Below are 24,260 nucleotides of genomic sequence, written 5' to 3'. Positions count from 1 at the left end.
AGCGCATTTTACCGGACAGCCATGGGGATTGTTTTATATGATCACTAAAATGTATTGAGTAAAATCTAGACAAACTAAACCGTCATATGCATATTAATAATGTAGTATCTTTAGCGTACGTGTGTCACGGTTTCCAGATTATGAATTATCTGATCGGGAGATCGTATTTATTAAAAAAAAGGAGGACAGAAGGTGATACCATACTACAAACATGAAATTAGTATATAGATACGCTAATTTAATGTTCGTAATATGCTATTACCTTCTACCCTCCTTTTTAATAAATAGGATCTCCTGATCACTAGAGACGCAATGTAAAAAATAAAAAATAAAATAAAAAGATATGATGTTGCTTTGGGTCGTACCTGAAACTAAAATATACTTTCTTTAGTATCTGTTCTGTCTAAAGATGATACAATGATAATGTGGGGTATTCGTTTGCGCCAGGTGTCAATACTATGGAAATATTTCATAGACTCCTATACAGATATTGGAGATAAACCGTAATAAGATATATTCTGACACTACATTAACCAGATTACTTAGATAAATATTTTTACGTTTTATATCGCAGGGTCTCCATTCACGCTGAACCGTCCACAGAATGCCCAGCAACAATATATTACATACGAAAGATGCTGCTGTGGAAGTTCCACAGGTTCTTCTAGTATAATATAATTGGTAAATCAGAAGAACAGGAGACTCAAAGTCCACAGCAAACAAGCAGGACGGTTTCTAGTTGGGATTGTGGTGGTTTACTAGAGGATGTGGAGAGAAAAAGTTTCGGGGGGAAAGTGGGATGCATGGGTTGGGCAAACTCTGAGGTTCTCTAGTACCAAAAACAAAGCAGGAACGGGATCTACCACTAGCCAAGTGTCTTTATAAGAGATAAGCTATTCTAACGGGATGGGTTCCAAAGAACTCAGGACTGTGTGTGCTATGCTTTATGGAGGGAGAACGAATTCAAACCTGGCTCCTCGACAGATGCATAAACTGGTGCTTTGCACCCACCTCTTATTCAAGTTCGCTCGAGGTAACCTCCTCCAATCGTATCTAATTTTCACTTTAAGCAAATATTTAAAGTAAACAATTTGCATTATACTTTATTTTTTCCATAAAATGTGCATTATACTTTATTTTTTTCAATGAAATAGTAAATAAAATGTCCCACCGTTTTGAATATGTTTTCAGTATTATAAGAAATATATTAATTTACGAAATATTTAGATTCCTTTATTGCTTTAAGGAAAATAGAATTTTTTTTTTTTTACTTGACATTTTGCTGCAGACTCAGAGTCGCCTGTTCTTCTGGTTCACTATATAATTATTGGGTGCTTGGTGGAAAGAAGGCGACAGATTGATTTTTTTTTTTTTTAAATCTGTCATTTTAAGCAAAAACAATATTACGTACTTAACTGTCATGTCGAAAATAGTAATATATCCAAAAATTACGACAATCCATTAAGTAGAACAACTGCTATTGTGTTTTTTGTAAAAAAAAAAATAAATAAATAAAATAAAAGAAAGAAATCGATTGCTATGGGGGTACACAAGTTTAAACACCCTTACGATGTACTGTAAAATATGCGTTCCGGGTTATGTCCCCTGTGTGTGTGAACTCTTCAGTCTACTTTAAAACATCTGCGAAAAATGCAATTTTTCCCCCTAATTTTCCGTAAAATGTACTTTTAACTATAAATATAATTTTCTACACGATGAATTTTACTAATTTCTTTTTTATACATTACTATTTTCGACATGTCAATTAAGTAAATAATATCGTTTTCTTTACTGTATTTACATAATTGACATATTTAAAAAAAAAAAAAATCGATCTGTCGCCTTTCTCCCAACAAGCACAAACTCTTATATTTATTTAGGTCAGAGTGTGTAAAAAGAAAAAAAAAAATTCAAATAGGGCATGACAAAGAAAAGAATTTTATCATTTGTTTTAGGTTTCATCTTTCACCGTTCAACATACAGAGGTTTTGACGAAACAATTTGTGACCCGATGGGTCATAACTAGGGCTGTGACAACAGCATATTCTATTCATTGCTTTTACTCTCGAGTATATATCCGACACAGTTAGACACGACTAATCAACCGAGAACCACATCACATCACTCTACATAAAAACGTACAAGATATCAATGGATATATACCTGAGAGTCAAAATAAGGAAAAGAATATGTTGCTGTCCTAGCCCTAGTCATAACCACTGACACCATTTTATTTTATGAGAAAATTCGTAAAGTGGCATATCAAGTAAGACATTCTTTTTGCATAACTAAAAACAAGAACATAATTCAGTCATGAGACTGTATACATCCGCCTGACAACATAAGGATGTGCTAAAGTCTTATCTCGACCTTACTTATCCATATTATACAAAGTATTTCCTAAGTTATGCCATGGGCACATTAATACTTGGTGCCTTAAATAAGTTTCCAGACTTTTCCCGTATGGACACTTTTATTGATAGTACACACATGAAACTTTAGTTCCCTTCGAAGTAATCTCCTTTGGCTGAGCCTGCACTTGTTTTACTGTTCTAACAACTTATGTGAGTCCTGTTATGTGAGCATGTCAATGATCCTCATCACAGCCCCTTTCATCTCCTCAACCGTCTCATAATGACAGCCTCTAAGGTTTTGCCTGAGCTTAGGGAATAGCTAAAAGTCACAGGGAACAAAGTCTGGACTATAGCAAGGGTGAGGAACTGTCTTGATGCCCATCTTGGTCAAATAGTCTGTGACAAGGATGGAGTTGTGGATTTGTACCCTTGGGACAAACTTTGCGCAAATCTTCCGCATCTTCAGTTCCTCAGGAATTGTGTGTGTACAGTTCCCACATCAACATCAAACTGTGCACTTATTATCTCTATAGACATACGACGGCCCTCATCTATGAAATTCTTTATTTGGCCAATCAACACTGGTGTTCCGACTTCCTTACTCCTCCCACACCTCTCATCATCCCTAACAGACTCCCTGCCTTTTTTTAATCCCTTTTGCCACTCAAAAACTGATGTTGGATTTATGCAAGATGGTCCAAAAACAGTCTGAAGCATTCCAAACATTTCTGTGTTATTTTTTTTTCAAGTTTAAAGCAGAATTTTATTGCATATCGTTCTTCTAAAGTTTCCTCACGTCCAGATTGCATTTTTGATATTCACTAGCTGTTACAATCAGGCTTTAGTAGGATGTATTCCAATTCCTGCTGTAGCTGTTCATTTGAATTTGAAATTCAATTTGGATCTAAGCCGGTGAAAATAGCAACTAAGAGGTCAAAATTGACAAAAAAATAAAAATCGAAATTTGACACGCGTAAGTCAACTAAACATGTTACTTCTATGCATATGTAAACATACATTAAGTAATCTAATTTACCAAATTTACACTGCCAACGATCACTATGATATTTTCTCATTGACTACCCTTATCCTCGAGTGGCCTCTGGGCCTTGATAAGTGGTGACTCTTTTGTAAAAAATAAATTGAATTTGTTCTGCGGGTCTGTTCCTCTGTATGTGAAGTTTCAAGTCTGAAGGACAAAAATTGATTGAGTAGTTTGGTAGAGATCGTTCTGCCGACAGACAAGGTCACTTATAGACAAATAATCTACCGTGTTATGAAGCCGTGAAAAAAAAAACAAAAAACAAAAAACAAAAGACGAAAAGGTAAAAATTAATAAAGTCGACCCACTTAACAATTTAAATAGAATTATTAAACCCATTCTTGCTGCGGACTTTTAGTCACCTAATCTTCTGCATCACCGAATTATTAAACACAATGTTTGGCGCTTCTTCATTATAAGAGCAAAAAAAAAAAAATCTATTTACTTTTTATGTCAATCTATATATATAAAAGCGAAAATGTATGTATGTATGTGTGTTCGCTTTTTCTGTGTGTCTACAAAAGGCTTCTTTCAGTCGGTTCAAAACTTTTTATATCACATAGAAATCGTAATATCTCACAGTTAACAACGAAGCTCGCCTGTCTATTTAATTTGCTCGATTTCAGGAAGATAAATATTCAATATTTGTCGCTCGGTGCATGTGGGTTAGTCTTTTTCCTATAACATCTTGGGGGTGGGAAAAAAAAGCGTTCAGCAGTAAATGAATACTATCCCGCAGTCAAACTTGACTTCATTAACCTGCTAAATCCAACTAATTAAATAAATTCGAACGTCTTTCCGTTAGCATCTCGCGGTGGGGCAATGGTTAACATCGCACGTTTTTTGGGGGGGGGGGTTCACACTTTAATTTACAACTTTGCCTCAAGGGTTCGGGTTCGATCCTCATACTTACTTTTTTTTAACCTCCCCCCCTCAACAACCGGGCAACGCCGGGTACCCCTCGCTAGTTTCAACTAAAAGCAATATTTTCTATTTAATCGGCATGTCGCAATTGGTTAAATATTAATGCATTATCAATTGGTTAAATATTAATGCATTATCAATTGGTTAAATATTAATGCATTATCAATTGGTTAAATATCAATGCATTATCAATTGGTTAAATATCAATGCATTATCAATTGGTTAAATATCAATGTATTATCAATTGGTTAAATATTAATGCATTATCAATTGGTTAAATATTAATGCATTATCAATTGGTTAAATATTAATGCATTATTAATTGGTTAAATATTAATGCATTATTAATTGGTTAAATATTAATGCATTATTAATTGGTTAAATATTAATGCATTATTAATTGGTTAAATATTAATGCATTATTACATAAAAAATTTCATGATTCAGTGATATTTGCCATTAATTGTAACAAGACAGACTGCAGTTACTTCCTGTTTTTATGTAATCGTTTTTCGTAATTTTTGGATATGTTACTAAATTTAACTTGACAATTTAGCAGATACCATTGGTTTTACTTGAAATTCAATATTTTGATTTTCAAATTTCATTCTTATAACGGAGAAGCACTCAATATTTTGACTAATGTGTCGTTATTGTAACAAAAAAATTTTTTAAATGTATTATTCTACGACGACAGACTTGTTTTTACAGCTCAACAAATTTTGGGAACAACAAATTTTGGTGAAGGTACAAACAAAAACTGCATCATCTGTATTTTCCAGTAGGGGTGCCTTAGGCGATTAACAATAATCTAATCCCTTCACAAAGGACGAGAAGGCAAAGCCTGAGAGGGTGGACCTTCTAGAACTCCAGAGGGGCATACATCAACCCAATTAAGAACAGGCCATTTTAACACTTGTGGCTTTGGTCCGAGGAAAAACTCCCGCCTGGAACTATTATTACCAATTCAGGGTAGATAATGCAAACGATCGTTAAAATAAGCGCTAGGGAACTAACCTGCAAGTGATTAATCATTAAGGTGCAACTACACTATAATAGTGAAATTAAAAAATTTTAATATTGAATTGCAAAGCAAACAAATGATCTCTACTTAATTTTCATGTTATAGTAATGAACATATCCAAAAATTATGAAAAATCATAAGGTATAAAAAAAAATTATTAAAGAAAACATTTTTTGACAAAAAATAGCAAAAATGTATGGAGAGCGCCAAAGGGAGGTTAATAGCATGTAACTATTGCCAATTTTTAATGGTGCTCGGTAAAAATGGCACCTGTAAAAATGACACCTGTAAAAATAGCACTTTGACAACGAAAAATAAGGACCATTTGAGAAATGCAAGCTAAGCTCTCATTCCCCCAGTTTAAAATAGGGCTTAATCCCTTAGCTTTAGTTTGAAAAAAGTCGGTTTGGTTAGGTTCAAATTCTGTAGAAGCACCGAAAAAAAAAAAAAAAAGAAAAAAAAAGCATAATATTTTATTTCATAATTATGTTATAATAAATATTTATGTATAATAATCTGGAAAAAAAAAAGTTTAAATAAAATTTTACCACTGCTATATTTACCTAAATTCAATTTATTTTATTTAGTCTTGAAAATGGAAACTTAATTCAATGACTTAATCGCTGGCGGCCACTGTTTTTAGTTTTCTTGCACCAAAACGATTTTTTACTTAAATAAAAAAAAAAAAAAAAAAATGTTATACTACAGAAACTTGATAAAATTGATTTACAAATTACAAGTGTCAAGCGTTACGCGAGAACAAGAAAAATGGCCGATATGATAGGGCTACATCTTTGGAGTCTCGATAACAACTTTCAAATAAAAATAAAAAGCAAATTACTGGTAAAAATTCACCTAATAAATATTATGGTAACATTTATTGGATGGTTTCTAGCAGCATTTCATTTAATTTTTATTTTTTAAGCCATTATCTAGCCTCTATGTTAAGGATGGCTTTCTAAATAATCTGCCAAACCTGAAGAGGAGATTCTTTGTTAACTATTCTATACTTTCACCTAACAATTTAATAAACTTGAGAAAACAGACCCAAATTCTTGATCAGCCTTGTCTTGGATGAATAATATCTTAAATTTAGAAAAGTTTATTCATTTTCTGGGCGTCAACTGGGTCTCTATTGAGTATTATATTGTACCCAAAATATATAGTAATAATTTCAAAAGTTAAAAAAAACACACGACTTGGCTGCCATCAGCTAGAATCGAAACCAAAACATTTAGCGCTCCAGCCTAAGCTGTTGTTACCCTTTGAGCTATTGGCAGATGGATAAGAAAACAGTGAAAATTAAGTGACTAATCTATAGCTGTATATCTGTGCATGCGCAGCAGTAACATGTTTAGTCAACATACGTCTACTAAGTTCCAATTATTTTCAATTTTGACTTTTTAGCAGCTATTTTTACCCACTAAAAAATAAATCGATAGCTCTCATTCCTCCAGTTTAAAATAGGGCTAAGCCCCTTAGCTTTAGTTTGAAAAAAAAAAAAATCAGTTTGGTTAGGTTCAAATTCTGTAGAAGCACCGAAAAAAAAATGTTAAAAAGCATAATGTTTAATTTTATAATTATGTTATAATAAAGTTCCAGATTGAGAGAGGAGTTTGGTAGGAATAATTTTGTAAAAACACAATGTAGATGACATATATACATATATGAAGGAGAGAGAGAGAGAGAGAGAGAGAGAGAGAGAGATAAATACACGTGTGTGTGCTAGAATTTTATCATCATAAATGCTACGCAATTATGCATGATGTAGAAAATATGCATACATAAAATTGAGAATATCATAATTAAATAAAACCAATCATAAAAATTAATTAATTATTAATGAAAGTTCGTTTTTCAGAGAATATGGAAACTAGTTAACCTTTATTTAGTCACTTGCATAATATTAAGTTAGTTTTAATAATTTTTAAATCGAAAATGTAAGCTTTTAATATCAATGTAAGTGCAATGGAAAACTCAATTTTAGATAGATATAGATATAAATGACATTGTCTGTCTGACAAACGGTCTCTACCAAACTCTTCTCACAATTTTTAGTCTACAGACTCGAAACTTGACCTGAGGAACATATTTGATTCGGATTTTAGTCTGTAACAATAGCTGCTAAAAGGTCAAAATTTAAAAAGAAAATAGAACTTGTTTGGCGTAAGTTCACTTAAAGTGCACTTGTACACATGTGCCAATATGCATTTGTAGGTTAAACAACCTTATCTTTTTAAGTTTTTATATTCGTATGGATTTACGTCAGACGTTAACGACTAAAGCTGAAGTGTTGTATGTTTTAGTTTCGATTCTAGCCGATGTCACCCAAGACATTTTTTTTTTAATTTTTAAATCACTACTATGTATTGTATTTATTTGCTTCCCCACCAAAGCAAATTAGGCACAAGGCCGTGTTTAATGTGGGGTAAAAACCAGCTCCCCTAAAAGTAGGCAAAAAGGGGGCACTCTGTTTACCAAAACTAATAATTGTCCCAGTATAGAGGGTTTCCCCTCCATTGGCTGGTACAAATTATCTTAACAGAACAAATACTACACTTTGAGATATTAAATCTTTTATTCATGTTAAAAATACATTGAAAATCAACAATGAACAAAAAACTCAAGCACATGGCCAACTCAAAAGGGGGAATTGGGGGGGGGGTGCGTTGGTCACCCTTATCACTCCAGAACTAAACAAAATCAAAAGTTTCTCCCAGCTAGTATCTTCTTTCACCATACCGCATTCACCCTTTCGTACTGGGAGACATCCTACTTAACTCCCAATTTTTAAAACATTTTTTATTGACGTGCAAAAAACAAAAAACATGACAATAAAAATGGTACAATAATTCATTTGTGTCGAGGGCGGGGGAAGAAAAAACAAAAGGTGATTATTAGGACCCTCTCAACCCCGTCTAGTTGATAGACTGCCCGTTCCACTAGGTTTGTAAAAGGAACATTGCTTCTGCGGGTCAGTCTCTCAGTGGGGATGCCCTCTAGATGGGGGTGATTGGAGAAAAGAAAATTTTGTAGGTAAGGAATGGGGGTTAGTTTGTATTTCTTTCTCTCCAAGATGGGTGAAATTTAGAGGAGGGGGTGAAAACAAAAGTTGCAAAAAGGAGGGGGTGGAGATCTTGGAGGCTTCCTAATCGGGGAGGGATAGAACACACACTCAGCTAGCTGAGAGGCTACTTAAATTTTACTTTAGGGAACTGCGTGTTCCACACCTAGGCGGGGAACACGTATTCAAATTTGCCTTCTCTTCATACACACAGACTTGCTACATGTATCCATCTTCTGTCTAATACCACGCGATGCAGCTTTCTTCTATCACATCTGATCTTCACCTGTAGTTGGTATTTAAAGAAAGCGATCAGATCCTGATCAGAAAAAGACAACACTCCCCGCCAACCTTGCAGACGCCACGGCCAGGATCGTAACGTAGATCATTTGTCTTTCCCGGTCCCACGGCGGCCTCACGTTGTCCACGACATTGGATACGGTAATTGGGCAAGGATGCTCAGGATCGATGCGAACCGTCACCTCGCTGACATACGAGCAGTACCAGCAGAGTTTGCGGCAATCAAAGAAAGCATGATCAGTCGTTTCTACGGCCATTGTCCCATAACGGGGACAATCAGGAGACTCCAAAAACCCAGAACTGCATTGTATGTTGTTGAGTGGAAGTGCATTTCGGGCCAATCGTCAGGTCAAAGAGAATTCCGAATTGTTCAGATGACTCGAACCTGGTGCCCAGCTCCACGCGGAGCGGATCTCAGTCTGCTGCCAACCCAAACGCGCGCATAGTGGGTCGTCGGCAGCCTTCTTCACTAGATCCCTGTGGAGTTCCCTACGGGTAGCAGTCACAAGGTCGCTGGACCTTGGTAGTCGTTTTAGCGCGGCTCGGCACTCTTTCATGTAGGCAGATTCTCCCGACGGCCTGCAACGGCTCTCGATAAAAGGGTCGAGAACGAGGTCGGGGAAGGCAGCAGTAACCACGGGGTGCCACGGTTGGTCATCTTGCATATAATGGCTCAGGAAGGCCAGCCTCTCAGCGTCTCGATGACACTTCAAGTCTGGCATTCCCAAGCCTCCCTCACACGGACATTGAATACAACCCTGTCTGCTCACCCAGTGTCTTCCTCTGTCCCAAAGAAGCGAGGACAAGAGTTCGACAAGAGCTGTTAGGTGTTGTGCAGGCAGGGGAAGTACGGCCAGTCGGTAAAGGATGAGAGGAAAGATGTAAGTGGCGCACGCCTCAGCTCTACCCATTAAGTTTCCTAGGAAGCCACGAATTGACTGCAGCCTCCACCTTTGACCGTACCTCCAACCAATTTTTGTCAAGCTGGAGACCCGGTCCGAACCACATGTCGAGGATCCGAACCGGGCCATCCATCCAGCTAAAGGGCGCCGGGAAGTTTGCGGTTCCACTCCAGGCGCCCAACCGCAGTCCTACTGACTTGCTTCAGTTTATCTTGGTCCCTGTAATTCTTTCGTACTGAGCGACCGCCTCTGACACGATCTCGATGCCTCTGAAGCTCGACACAAAGACCGTGACATCATCGGCGGACACGGATACCTGAGCCACCGGGTATTGTAATTCCGCGCAGGGCTGTATTTGCCTCCCCATGTCTCAGCTTGCAGAGCAGGGGCTCCAAAGCCAGGACATAGAGCAGAGGCGACAGCGGACAATCCTCCCGGCCTGAAGGCTGAGAACAACAGAAAAAGGGTAAGCCTCTTTTCTATCTATGTATTGGGTATTAAATAATAATTGACAGAATTGATTCCATAATAACTAGGGCCAAGACAACAGAATATTCTTATTGTTTTGACTCTCGACTATGTATACGTTAATATCTTATGTTTTATATATATATATATATATATATATATATATTTGGAATTCATTCCATTTGTGCTTTTTCCAAGGAACTCTGCCTTTTGGATTATTTTGGACCATTTGGAATTTACCTATCGGATTGAAATTTTAAATTCTACCGTTTTGGACTTTACCATTTTTGGATTTTTACCCTTCACCGGACTGTCCATTCATGTGAAATCTTTTTATTTTTATTTTGCCTCCTGTTCCCCTTACCTCACCCTTTTTTTAACCAAGTAAGATCTGTGACTTACTTGTAGTTTCATTAAATACTTTTATATGCAAAATCCGATCCTGCATTTTGCTAATTCCTGCCCTCTGATGAGAAGGAGAGTATTTCTTCGAAACTCCGCGGATTAAGGACTATCCACTTATCTTGTGTTTCTTTTTTTAAAATTAAATATGTTTTTAACTCTTTTTCAAGATGTCTTTTAACATGTTTTATTAATCATTTGTTCATATTATATATATATATATATACATATATATGTGTGTGTGTGTGTGTGTGTGTGTGTGTGTGTGTGTGTGTGTGTGTGTGTGTGTGTGTGTGTGTGTGTGTGTGTGGTTCTCGGTTGATTAACTGTGTCCAATATATACACGAAAGGCAATACAAAGATAAGAGTACTGTTGGCCTAGCAGCAGCAATAATAATAATAATAATAATATACATAAATCTGCATGAATATCATATTTAAGAGATTTTTATGAATGGGCAACGCAAGACGTCATGCTAGTAGTGTTATAGCAATTTCAGATGCAAGTTCAGTGTTCAACTTAATTAAAAAAAAAATATATACGGAAAACTTTATGATATATGTACGTATATGTATTTATAAGCGAACTATTATCCTCATTTTTTTCATAGTTGTTTCATGACTTTTTGGCCAACTATTCCTCTGGCCTTCGTCAGATGGTTAACCGCGATGGGATAAGAATGCTGAATCTCTTAACTGCATCCCCAGTAATTACTGCCTTCCATACTTGTTGTCGTCTCACCACATTTTGGTCAACTAATTCTCTAGCCAGCTTTGGGTAGGATTGAAACCGCAATATTAAGACAATGCTCACCTGGAAACCACCTGACGAAGGCCAGAGGAATAGTTGGCCGAAACGTCGTGAAACAACAACTATGTAAATGAGGATAATAGTCCGCAAATAAATAAATAAATATACAAAATTACTCATCTCAAAGAATTCCAATAATTAAATAATATGTATGTAGGTGTTCTGGAACGAAAATGTGATATTCCAAGAATCACGTAAATTGATCATATATATATATATATATATATATATAATTGCTAAAAATCGTAAAAATTGTTTCCGATTTTTAGCAATTTTATCATAGTCATTACAAAGTTGGTTTTGATCTCGGTAGTTCGAATTGCTTTATTAAATATGGTGGATCAAACACAAAGTTATCGCTTACTAATAAAATTTGATTTTTTTAGTTGAAAAATAAATAAAAAAACTACTTGATCAATTAATGTGATTTTTGGAATATGACATTTTCATTCGAGGACGAGGACGTACATCATAAAGATTATTTTTTATTTTTTAATTCGGTTGAACACTGTACATGCACCTAGTTTTGTTCAATTAATAATTTTATGGCCAAAAAAAACCGCAACAGCTAGGTAATAATATTACGGTATTGTTTGGTCTTAAAATTATTAGTTGAACCTGGAAGTAAATTGCTATAAAACTTTTATAACATTTTCGTTCAATAATTTTATGACCAAACATTATTATTACTTCATATTATCACTTAATCTTTTTATAATAAAACTGGATAATAATAATAGTGGAAGACATCTTAAAATTGTAAACTTCAGCATAATTAATAAGCCGAGCATGCACGGTCCCCCTCTACGTGTGAAAAGTTTACTTTCACCATAACTAATGTTTGTGCAAATTTTAAAAAAAATCCAAGCCATGGTTATTGAGAAAAGTGAAAAAAAAAACGAATGGACGAACGGTTTTGGAGCAATTTTTCCCCTATCATGGCCTCTAGAGGGGGGGGGGATCAGAGGTATCCCGGAAAATCTGTACTTGCAAAAATTTACTTTCGCCATGACTAATGTTTGTGCAAAATTTATAAAAAATCCAAGGCATGGTTATTGAGAAAAGTACGAACCGAAGAACGAGAGTGAGTTACTAGGTCCAATCTCTTCTTTGTCAGTGGACCAACAATATATATTTTCCATGGATAAATAAGGACGGGGTGTGGATCATTTGACTTCTGTTGTAAAAAGAAAAAAAAATGAACACTGATTTTAGCAACAGACCCTCTAGCTTAGAGCAGAGTATAATGTTACGGTTAACTTTACTGGGTGGGTTTCTACTAGTGTTTTGTTTAACTTGAGTGATTATCGAGATTCCCCAGACAACAATCTCATGTTGAATATATATATTTTTTTTACAAGGGAATCACCATTTATGAAGGCCCCACGGTCACTCGAGGATAATAGTTCATGAGTGTATAGAGGTCACCGAGACAACAGTGTAGTAAACGTTAGTGGTGGAAATTGGGCAAAATTTGATTATTTAAGGGGGCAGCTCAACAAGTACTTGTTTACATTGGACTTGAAGACGACCATATTGTAGTAGGCCAACAGAATAGAGTTCCACCGGCGGGCTATTCTAGAAAAGAAGCTTTGTTCATGGAATTTACGTTTTGATTTAGGCATAGATAGAAGGTGTGGGGGAAGGGGAGGTAAGTGCTGATAGTGGTTGTAATTAGACGAGTGTTTTTTGTTTTGCTTTTTTTGTTGTTGTTTTTTTAAAGGATTGACAGGGTGGGACCATAGATTCAAGCTCATGAAAATAATGATAAAGTAGAGACAGGCTCGCAACGTTTCTTCCAGGAAAAAGAGGTTGCAAGGAAGAGAAAGTCTTGAAGCCAGTTTTCAACTCTTTAAGGGCAGGATAGGATACTCCGAGCAGCTTCTGCAGTTTAATTAACCATTTTTACGCAAGTAACGCGCCGACATTAAGGGAGCAGAAGAATCGTTCAATATTTCACAAAAATTCTGTTTACATTTGGTGGGAGGCGGTGGAGGGGCGGGGGCCGCGGCCGCCACAACACCCCTCCCCGCCTCTCCACCGCCTCCCACCAAATGTAAACAGAATTTTTATGAAATATTAAACGGTTCTTCTGCTCGGTTAATGTCAGCGCGTTACTTACGTTAAAACAGTTAATTAAACTGCAGAAGCACCCGTTAAAAAACTATGCAAGTTCTATAATTGAATATCCCCCCCACCTCTAAATAAAGGAACGAAAAACATAAACCGGCAGCCCCCCTCCCCCCCAAAAAAAGTGGCCATAAGGTGGGTGCATTTATTCATGTCTTTGGAAACTACTTGTTTCCTGGAATTCTAAACATTATTGGTAATCTTAAAAGATTTTCCGAAGGTGGAAAAAAAAGTTCCCCCCCCCCAAAAAAAAATGATGTCCACAAAGTGGGTACTCATTTTACGTTAAATTATAATAGAAAAGTGATCTCCCACTTTTTTTAAACTAACATTTCTTCATATCTTGGAAACTACTTGTTTGCCGTAATTTAAAACGTTATTTTCGTTTTCAGCGCTTCTGAAAACCTAGCCAAGAGGTAATTTTAAAGGAATTTTCGAGGGTGGAGTTGGAGTGGTTCTTCTTCGTATTTACCGTTAACAGATCTAAAAAGTTATAATAGCCTGGACTTTTTTTTTTTTTTTGTAACATTTTCACCTCAAACAAGGCACTTCGCCACTTTGATGTAGGGGGCTACTAACAGGGACATAAGCTACAGGGGTACTATGTAGGGAGTTGGGCAGTAAAATGTCGGTTCACGTTACACTTGAACTTCTACATGTCAGTACAGTTAGGGAAGCAGGGTCCCGAAAGGGAGTTCCAAAGTCTAACGGTTCTGGGGAAGAAACTACTAGAGTAGAAGGCTCTCTTACATCTAGGGATCTCTACTGTGAAAGGGTGGGATTTAGCTGCTTGTCGGTCTGTCGCGGGTATTTATGTCGAGGGGGTACAAGTGCTTGCAGTTCGTCAGAGCATTCACCGTTAAAGTACTTGTAGAACAGGCAGAGGGATGCAACATTTCGTCGATGGGACAGAGGCTGAAGCTTAGATGACAGTTTAGGAGCTGAATCATTTACGTTAAATATATTTACGAAACTGTGATCACCCACTCTAAATTCGAAAATAATTTTTTTTTCTTTTTTGCTGATTATTATTTGTCTATTTCTTTTTCACTAAATTTGTCCGGTTATTCGCCCATAATTGCATGAAAATGAACAATTTATTGGGGGGGGGGTAGTTGAGGGTGTTAAATTTTACCAAAGTTGTAATTAATTTGGGGGGGGGATAAAATAATTTTTAAATTGTGGAAATTTAAACAAAAAAAAATGGGTGCTTGTAAAGATAGAGGCGACAGATCGATTTTTTTTAATATGTGGTTTTAAACAAAAATAACAGTAAACTGTCATGTCGAAAATAATAATATATTCAAAAATTAGGAAATTTCATTGAGTAGAACTGAGTGCCAGTGTGTTCTAAGTAAAAAAAAAAAAATTTTAAGCCATCGCTATGATCTTCAAACAAACAAAAAAGTCCGCCATTACAGTGTCAAAAAGGCAGATAAGTATGCCCCCTGTATTCGCAATCTTCAAGGTGTTTATATCGAGGGAAAAACGAAATTTCCTCCAATTTTCCGTAAAAATTATTTTTAGCTATAAATAATTTGCTACTCGACGAATTTTTTGTTTCGACATGAAAATTAAGTAAGTAATATTGTTTTATTTTTTGTTTAAAACGACATTTTCTTTTTAAAATCTATCTTTCGATTCTGTCTCAACAAGCAAGCACCAAAATGTAATTTTTTTTTTGTTTTGTTAAAACGGTTAATTAAACCGAATAGAGGAAGTGAAGTTTCATCGCCGTTTTAAATATTAACTTCCTACTTAAGAAAAATGATGGAATTTTTGGTATTTTTTGTTTTTTACGAGAGTAGTACTTAACATAGTATAAACGGTAAATTTATACAAACACCGTGACAGCGAATTAACCCTAACCCTAACCCTAAACCCTAACCCCTAACACGGTGTTTGTATAATAATACCGTATAAACACCCTCAACCTCCCCATGTTAAGAACGGCTTTCGAGGTTGGGGTGTTTATTCCGAAAGCCGTTCTTAACATAGAGAGGTTGAGGGTGTTTATAATATGTTGGGTACTCTCGTGAAAAGAAAAAAAAAATACCGAATTTTTTGTGTTGTTTTTTAGTTTTTTTTACGGTGCTCACTTGACTTACTGATCTGCGCTATTTTTTAAATCGTATTTCCAAGTTTAATTAAAGTTTTATGATATGTTTTTTTATTCAAATGTAAGGTTAAAGTACAGAAAAGGTAGAAAACACCATCCCCTCCCCATGTTAAGAATGGCTTTTTAAATAATGACGTTATAATTTCAGCACGGATCAATAAGTGCATGATACCTTTTTTAATAAATAGTATTATGCTAAATACGCTGTTGTCCCAACAAACATTTTTATTTATATACAATACAAAACTTCAAAAAGGGTCACACGTCGGGTCGGGTACTCCTAACCATACAAAAGATCTCATCTGTGTGGAAGTTATTAAAAAAACGTAGAAAGATTTTTTTCCCACATAACTTTTATGATTTAAATGTTTTTGGGTTTTTTTGCTGTTTTTTTTTTTTTTTTTTTTTTATTATTTTTAGTAAAAAGGCATATCCAAGTCTGTAAAAAAAAAAAAATTACAAGAAAAAAAAAAAACTTAATCAAGAGTCCATAGTAGATTTTTCACTTTCCAAAATTAATTTAAGTTAAAAAATAAATAAATAAAAATAAATAAATAAACTTACCTGGCTGATTGGTTGTGTGTGTGTGTTTTCTCCTTTCTTTTCCTTTTGCTGTTTTGTTTGCCGTGAGAAGATTGTTAAATTTAACAAATCTCGGTAACAAAATACAAGTGAGACGTGCCTGCCACTAGATATTTTGTTTTTTTAATGAAATAGCTTAACGCTCGCACCACAGGACGGAACAGGTAACCGCTTAGTGAGGAGGGGGGCGGTCTGCTGACGTCACATGATTACAGGTGGGTCTGTTGTTGAACGTGCTTTGTTTCCTGTTCGTTTTTCTCGTTACTACTTTTTTTGTTTGTGCCGAATTTAATCATGAATTCCAAACGAACGAAGGAATTTGATAACTTTTTGGACAATCTTAGATTATCTTCTTTTTCTATTCATAAATAACAGTGTGTGTGTGTGTGTGTGTGTGTGTTCCCTATAGAAAGAGGAGGTCAGAGGATCTACAGTAAAACTAAAAATGTTATCCATATGTAAAAATTTCCAGGGAAGACGACAAAAGCGGCCCGTCCAGGTCCTAAATCTCTATGCATCAGTCAGTCAGTCCACCCTCCCACCAAGCTAGGGAGTCAGATCCCCCACTCACTCACACACACACACACACTTAAAACTTCAAATATATCCTATTTTTATGAAATTTAAATCACATGTATAAACTTTTCCGAAGGAGACGATAGAAGTCGACCTAAATATCTACGTGCTCTCCCCACATCCTCAATAAAGGTAGTACTCTTCTTAGTATTTCAAATACATTAATTTCTGGGGTATACCTTACGCCGTACGTAAGGTCCTTGCGATGAATAAAGATTATAAGTTTTCAGGCTATACGTTTTCAACTATATGGTATTATGGACAGGACATAGGATTTCTTATTCAATCTCCGGGCAACGTTGGGTCTTCTTGTTAATCACTAATAATAAAAAATTTGCTTGACCCCCCCCCCCCCACGAGGACAGAGTTAGACACAAGGTTGGTTTTTTAATGTGGGGGGGGGACCAGCTCCCCAAAAAAGGGGCACTCTGGTTAGTAACAAAAATAAAAAATGTGTCAGTCATGAAGGATTTCTCCTCCATTAACCGAGATCAAAAAACTGAAGTGAAGCATCTGAAGAACAGATACTACACTTTAAGTTATATATTTTTTATTTACTCTGAAAAGTTTATAACAAAACAGTAATAAACAAAAAATTAGGCACAAGGCCACTCAAAATTGGGGAGTGGAGTGGGGTGTACCTTACCTGCCGCTCTACAAAGGGTTGGGTGTGGCACAAGATCAAGCTTAATGTAGGAGGTGTGGTCATTTATGAAAACCACCAGGATGCTCGGTCGATAACAAATTACCTATAAAAATTGGCTGGTTGGACTGGTTGATCCCTTTCTCCCTCTGAGAATAGATGAACGGTAATGAACCATTTGTCGCCTTTGAAAGGAAGCGATAATGCCTGGGGGAAGGTCAGAATATTTACTACACTTTAAATTATTTATTTGCTGAAAAAGTAATAATGCATTTTAACAAAATAGACACGATGCTCTCGAAACTGGGGAGTATGTAAGCGGGGGGGGTCATCATATCATCTTCTATCTTACTCTTAATATTTTGTTCAAGTACTCTTTCTTTCTTTCTTTCACCATTTGTCCATCACTTTCACTTCAGCGGTCACCACAATACCACATTTACTCTATGGACCACCCTACTTAAAATATCGCCAATGGTTTAAAATAAAATTTTATTTACAAAAGATGTTTATAATGTGATTGGGAAAAAAAAAAAAAAAAAAAAAAAGATGAGTGAGACAAACAAAAAAAAAACCCTCAAAAAGAACAAGAAAACAAAATAAAATCCCGGTGAAGCGGAGTGGAGGTAGTAAGACTCCTCTTTAAACCCTTTTCTAAGAGTACCTATTTACAATGCCTCCCCACGGGACAGAGTTAGACACCAGGGTCGTTTTTTAACTTGGAGAAAAGGAACAAAAATAAAAAATTTCCTCAGTCGGGAAGGATTTCTCGTCTACTTAAAGAGAACGAGAAATTGAAGTGCAGCATCTGGAGAACAGATACTACACTTTGAGTTATATATTTTTTTTATTTACTCTGAAAAGTTTACAACAAAACAGTAATAAACAAAAAATTAGGCACATGTCGGGAAGGATTTCTCGTCTACTTAAAGAGAACGAGAAATTGAAGTGCAGCATCTGGAGAACAGATACTACACTTTGAGTTATATATTTTTTTTATTTACTCTGAAAAGTTTACAACAAAACAGTAATAAACAAAAAATTAGGCACATGTCGGGAAGGATTTCTCGTCTACTTAAAGAGAACGAGAAATTGAAGTGCAGCATCTGGAGAACAGATACTACACTTTGAGTTATATATTTTTTTTATTTACTCTGAAAAGTTTACAACAAAACAGTAATAAACAAAAAATTAGGCACATGTCGGGAAGGATTTCTCGTCTACTTAAAGAGAACGAGAAATTGAAGTGCAGCATCTGGAGAACAGATACTACACTTTGAGTTATATATTTTTTTATTTACTCTGAAAAGTTTACAACAAAACAGTAATAAACAAAAAATTAGGCACATGTCGGGAAGGATTTCTCGTCTACTTAAAGAGAACGAGAAATTGAAGTGCAGCATCTGGAGAACAGATACTACACTTTGAGTTATATATTTTTTTTATTTACTCTGAAAAGTTTACAACAAAACAGTAATAAACAAAAAATTAGGCACATGTCGGGAAGGATTTCTCGTCTACTTAAAGAGAACGAGAAATTGAAGTGCAGCATCTGGAGAACAGATACTACACTTTGAGTTATATATTTTTTTATTTACTCTGAAAAGTTTACAACAAAACAGTAATAAACAAAAAATTAGGCACATGTCGGGAAGGATTTCTCGTCTACTTAAAGAGAACGAGAAATTGAAGTGCAGCATCTGGAGAACAGATACTACACTTTGAGTTATATATTTTTTTATTTACTCTGAAAAGTTTACAACAAAACAGTAATAAACAAAAAATTAGGCACATGTCGGGAAGGATTTCTCGTCTACTTAAAGAGAACGAGAAATTGAAGTGCAGCATCTGGAGAACAGATACTACACTTTGAGTTATATATTTTTTTTATTTACTCTGAAAAGTTTACAACAAAACAGTAATAAACAAAAAATTAGGCACATGTCGGGAAGGATTTCTCGTCTACTTAAAGAGAACGAGAAATTGAAGTGCAGCATCTGGAGAACAGATACTACACTTTGAGTTATATATTTTTTTATTTACTCTGAAAAGTTTACAACAAAACAGTAATAAACAAAAAATTAGGCACAAGGCCACTCAAAAATTGGGAAGGGGTTTGTCTATGGTCATCCTCGTCACTGCATCTTTGCCAGTCTATGCTGATCCTAGTTAAAGTTTTCATTCACCACAACACCTCAAGCACACCGGGGCTCGTCTTATTTAAGCTTCCCAAATCATATCGTGTGTGTGTGTGTGTGTGTGTGTGTGTGTGTGTGTTTTGTAAACAATAACTTAAATTAGTAAATATAAATATTTATAAAACGAAGGCCAAGAAATCTCTCACGGGATTAAGAGTTGACCACACACTGTTTTTCGGTTTGTTTAGAATCGAAAACAAGCAAGTTCCTTAAGTAGGTGTGGGGATTAAATAGTACTAAAAGAGATAGTGGTGGAGTTTGGGAGTGAATGATATCTTTCCAAGATTTAGAAAAACAAAAACAATTCAAAGAGGACAACGGGCAAAAATAACAAATGAACATCTTGGAGGATCTCTAGTACTGAAAAATGAAGAAAGAGACAGGACTCGCTCGCCTGAGGGAGGGTTTCCAAAAGGACACAGAACCACATACACCAATGTTTCAGTCAACGTAACCGCTTACCTTCTTTGGGCATATCTTATCGAACTCAGGAATTTTTTTGTCGAACTTGGAAATCTAGACGGTATTTTGAGCGGAACCCTTTAATTACTTTACGAGGATAGCATGCTCTCGTTCTGTAGGCCATGAGGTCCTAAGTACTTCGCAATTGTATTTTTCGGTCGCCCACACTGAGGATTGAACCTTCAACTTTCGAGAGAATATCACTTTTACAATTGATTTTTCCAAGTACTCTAACCACTGAGTCTCGGGTCCTTGTGGAAATAAAGGGTTCCTTTCAAAGTAAATTAAAAGTTCTGTTTGAAATTCAGTCCAGATTCCCGAGTTTGACAGAAACATTCCCGAGCTTGGCAAGATATACCTGATAAAGGTCAGAGGTTACATTGACCGAAACGTTGTGAAACTGACACTTAAGATGAGAACAGTAATGTAACATAGTGCGTGTGAACGCGTGGAAAGTATCATCAGCAGCAGCAGAGAAGAATGGCCAGCAGCATGCAAAGAGATTAGCGGTAGGAGAAGCAGCAGCAGAAAAATGCACATATGCAAATTAGAAAGTGTGCACAAGAAGAGGAAAGAAAAAAACCAGAAAAATGCAACACGTGCTCGGGGGGGAAAAAAAGTCAGTGTCAAGGAGAGTAGACATGTAAAGATGCAGGCAAGAAATGGCCGGCATATGGCCAACATGAAGTCAGAGAAACAAAGTCAGGTTGAAAAGAATGGACGTGTAAATGTAAAGGCAAGAAATGGCTTTCTGCTGGCGGAGAAAAGAGAAGTGCTTGGCAGGTAAAATGAACATGTAGGGGAATATGAACAAAGAACACTGGTTAAGATATATACCAGAGAGTTACTTCCCTTGGGACACACACACACAGACATGGCAAGTCCTGTACCTTCCTTTGTCAAGACAAGGGAAAGTACATTTTTACCCCTCATGCCCACTTGAGAGAATGAATAGAACTCTAACCACTTCTAAAGTGAGTACCGAATTATTCTTGTTTTATATTGTGATGTTACTTTATTCTTTACATTTTTCAATTCGTAATAAATGTGTATTTACGTACTTATGAACTATGTGTTTTATCAAGTATTTTTTAGTTTCAGTGAATCAATCAACTATGAGAACCCAAATACTTACAAGAAACATGTGGAAGCGGGAGACTTTTATAAGCTGTGCCGAAAGTAACCATAATAAAAACGTTTAGTTAAAAAGAGAAAAATGTCGACCCAGAATTTTATTTATTTGCTTTATTTGTTTGTCCATTTGCAACGTAACAAACACGTTACAGTAGTCGGAAGATTCCAAATAATACAAACAGAAATCGTATGCTTAATTATACCTATTCTATTTTAAAAAATTTTTGTAATCATCATTTTTGTATTAAATTTTTTGTAAATTAATGTATGTTCCATATGTATCACAAATGTTTTCAATTCTTTGTCGAATCATCATCAGACGAAAAAGTAAATCAACAAAAAAAAAGCTGGAGAAAAGCAGAAAATTTCAAAAGGTAGTTGTGAAACGTGATCAGTAATTCCTGAAACAGTGTGAAAACGTTTGCTCAGCATCTAACTTCACATGCACACAACTAGTACTCATTTTTTTTTTTTTGAATTCCATGGGATGTAATATTTTTCTATCACAGCTAATCTTAACCTTAAGCTGATGCTTAAATAACTTTTTCCAAATTCCACTCTGTATGGTTTTGTCTGAAAAATTGTTTCTAAGTTTTCCTCGGCCTGGCAACCTTCCTGCGATTCAAGACATCCATGTCTCCACAACGGTTTATCTCAAAGGATGAATGCTCAACATTACCATACCAGCGTAACCGACTCATACTTAGAATAACCGTTATGCTTTCAAAAAATCCTCTGATCTAATATGGTGGGTGCAGCTGTTATTGCATTGTGGTTAGGCCAGAGAGGACTGGATGAGGACCCAACATTCACTGTCATATAATATGATGCTCCTGACACGGATGTAGCAGTTATAAAGTTTTATTTTTTCCTCTTGGAGAAATGTCCTTGTTAAGGGAGTTAGTAAACACTGATTAATCAGCTTGCAAAGCACATTGATCCCATCTGTTTCCTGAAAAAGTATTTCAGCCTCTTTGGGAATTGTAGTCGGTCAGATGAAGCAAAAACATCCCTTTGCTCCTTCCTGTCCCTGTCCACTGGATGTTCTAGTATCGACTATTTTCACCTGACGATAACTGCTGGCAGACCTTTGACAGATGAAAGACCACTGAAATGGCCAGATTGTCGAGAACAGATCCTTGATTGGTACTTAGCAGTTAAGAATCTCTAAGCAACTACCACCAACAACAAAATATTTCAGTCCTTAATTAATCAAGCTCTTGTCCATCACCTTACAGCTGCTAAACTCCTGATCGACAATCAATATGGATTTAGGCAAGCCCGTTCCACAGCAGATATCCTAACTGTAATCTCTGAACATATATACCATTCACTGGACAAAACATGGGAGGGTAGAGCGGTATTCCTCGATCTATCTAAGACTTTTGACAGGGTATGGCACAATGGTCTTCTAAGGAAAATTAGATCATATGGTATCACTGGAAGAATACATAATGTAATTAAATCCTTCTTAAGTAAGAGAAAAATACAGGTTGCCCTCGACAGTCGTACATCTAAACAATATGATATAAATACGGGAGTACCTCAGGTCTATCCTTGGACCTTTATTATTCTTGATATTCATAAATAACCTCCCTGATAACATTGTCTCTGAGATGGGTATATTTGCTAATGATACCACTCTCTATAACAGGCACGAGGGGAAAACAAATGAACACATATCTAAGGAAATGGCAGAAACACTACAGGATGACCTCCAATCTGTAGTGGAATGGGGACAAAAATGGATGGTCACATTCAATGCTCCAAGACTAAGCTTGTTTCCTTCAATAATTACAAGGAACCTTCTCTACCACCAATAACAATGGCCAAGAACACATTACCTGAAAGTACTTCCTTTAAACTTCACGGCCTAACATTTATAGGGAGCATGAACTGGAATAGATAGATTGAGAGCATTGCCAAGGTTGCTGTGAAGAAGGTGGGCTCTCTTTACCATGCTAGAAAGCTACTTACGCCTGAAAGTATCATGTACCTCTATAAGGCCACCATTCGCCCATGTATGGAGTACTGTTGTCGCATTTGGGCTGGTGCATCTGCTACTTGTCTCTCACTCCTGGACAGGGTTCAAAAGAAAGTCGCCAACCTGATAGGTCCTGAACTGTCATCTAAGCTTCAGCCTCTGTCCCATCGATGAAATATTGCATCCCTCTGCCTGTTCTACAAGTATTTTAATGGTGAATACTACGACGAACTACAAGTACTTGTACCCCCTTGACAAACTCGACAAGCAGCAAAATTCCACTCCTTCACTGTAGTGATCCCTAGGTGTAAGAAAGCCTTCTAATCCAATAGTTTCTTCCTCAGAACTGCTAGACTTTAGAATTCCCTTCCGGGATTCTGCTTTCCCAACTGTACTGACATGCAGAAGTTCAAATGTAATATGAACAGACATCTTGCTACTCATCTCCCTTCATAATACCCCTGCAACTTATGTCCCCGATAGTAAACCCCTACTTCAAAGTGGCACTGTGCCTTGTTTGGGATGAAAATTGAATAAAATAAAAATAAAAAAAACTTCCTGCATTCTCTATCTGTGCATAAAGCTAAATGAAAATTACATGAGCAGAGTTTCTTCCCTAGAACTATCCATCCATGGAACATGGTACCATGGGCCTGGTTCCCAGCTGACTATAACATGATCGTCTTCCAATTTTAAGTGTATTTTAATTATATTTTAAAGAGTATTTTAGGACAATTTCCAATTTAGAAATTCAAATATATCAGATTTACATTAAATTTTAAACCATATTTGTTTGATGCCTGTAAAGCAAAAGTATATTTCAACTTTTATTAAGACCTCTTAAGCTTAAGCTTTAAATTTTATGCATTTTCTTGTTTAAAAATTATTCCATGAGCAAAGTTTCTTTCCCAGAATTGCATGCTGAATGTTTTCCTCTCAGCTGACTATAACATGGTCGTCTTAAAATTTAATGTTAATAAATTCCTATTAAGCTGTCCTCTTTGATAATCTAGCCCTACCTGACTTTTCTTATTGCCTGACCTTCTACCTTACATTTGACCCTTATCCTAGAGTGGCTTCCAGGTCTTGATAAGTAGTGACCTCTTGGTTAAAAAATAAAAAAAAATAAAAATGAAGCTGT

The 24,260-nt window shown here is 36.0% G+C and overlaps 1 protein-coding gene across 1 annotated transcript in view; it reads right to left on the bottom strand.

Moving 5' to 3' along the window:
- The window catches only part of LOC145256235 (uncharacterized), a 95,233-nt gene extending 78,917 nt beyond the window's left edge, over positions 1 to 16,316 (bottom strand). Inside the window, exon 1 of the mRNA XM_080114882.1 lies at positions 16,105 to 16,316. The gene's annotated coding sequence lies outside the window, so the exon portion shown is untranslated. The remainder of the gene's footprint in view (positions 1 to 16,104) is intronic.
- Between the last annotated feature and the right edge of the window lie 7,944 nt (positions 16,317 to 24,260).

Source organism: Euprymna scolopes, chromosome 32 (assembly GCF_053919585.1).
Source record: "Euprymna scolopes isolate OS-2025 chromosome 32, ASM5391958v1, whole genome shotgun sequence".
NCBI classification, from domain to species: domain Eukaryota; kingdom Metazoa; phylum Mollusca; class Cephalopoda; order Sepiida; family Sepiolidae; genus Euprymna; species Euprymna scolopes.
Note: the sequence above shows the minus strand (reverse complement) of the source record. Positions and strands in the feature narration are given on the sequence as shown.